Source organism: Lathyrus oleraceus, chromosome 1 (genome assembly GCF_024323335.1).
Source record: "Lathyrus oleraceus cultivar Zhongwan6 chromosome 1, CAAS_Psat_ZW6_1.0, whole genome shotgun sequence".
In the NCBI taxonomy this organism is placed as follows: Eukaryota; Viridiplantae; Streptophyta; class Magnoliopsida; order Fabales; family Fabaceae; genus Lathyrus; species Lathyrus oleraceus.
The window spans coordinates 286056074-286057012 of record NC_066579.1 but is presented as its reverse complement, the minus strand read 5'-3'; positions in this window follow the sequence as shown (position 1 = coordinate 286057012).

Genomic DNA, 939 nt, shown 5'->3' with positions numbered 1-939 from the left:
AGCATTATAGCCACAAGTAAGTGTAATGAATTTCTTGTCTGAGATGGATGCGAAGTAACGCCCATTTGTTGAGTCATGAGTCTTGTATTCTAAGAAGTTGAGTTGATGATAGACAACGAGAGACAAGCCAAGTTGGAGCATGTGGACTAAGTGTAGGATGTAGAATATGTTATGTTACAAGAGCTTATTGGGAGACAATGGGGATTGTCCGTAGCAAGTCATCTAGACAAGTAACCCCAGTATGATGAAGGGTGTAGTAGGTAATGATTTAGAAGAAAATTCCAGTCATAAGTGCGTGGAAATGATAAGGTTCATCTTAAGTGCATTTTAATTGAATTGCAGGAGTAATATTGGCTTATTGGAATTCTGTTTGTTATTTATCTTCTTGAGAAGTGTTTGGTTGGTTGGTCACGGAGTATAAACATTCACACCGTGTTGGAGCTAAGGGTTTCTTAAATGTCATAAGTGTACCGTTGTGAATGTACAAATTGAGGATGGAGTTACAAGTCACCACAAGTCAGATTGGTAGTTTTGAAATTGGGATTTCTGAGGGTGTAGTATGCAGTTGGTCATCTGTAGAGGTATCATAGAAGTCATATGTTTGGGGAACCAACCTAGTGAACCATATTTGGTGTGAGTAACTCTTGGGTGTATCACTATTATAGATAATGAGAACCCTAAGGAATGATGTTGGAAGAGACTTACTAAGTGGTGATCTGGAAGGGATTAGTTCAGTATATTGTATGCGTTAGTAAGGTGTAAAAATTGGTTAGTCGAAATATGGCATTCAATAATTTCTTGGATTCATGGATTCGGATGAGGAACCCCAAGAGAGTAGTATTTTGTGTACAATGATGCTCTAGACTATTGGAAGGATTTGTGAAGTTTTACTTCCAAGATGGAACGAGAATTAGATTCTTGAAGTTAAACATGTAACTC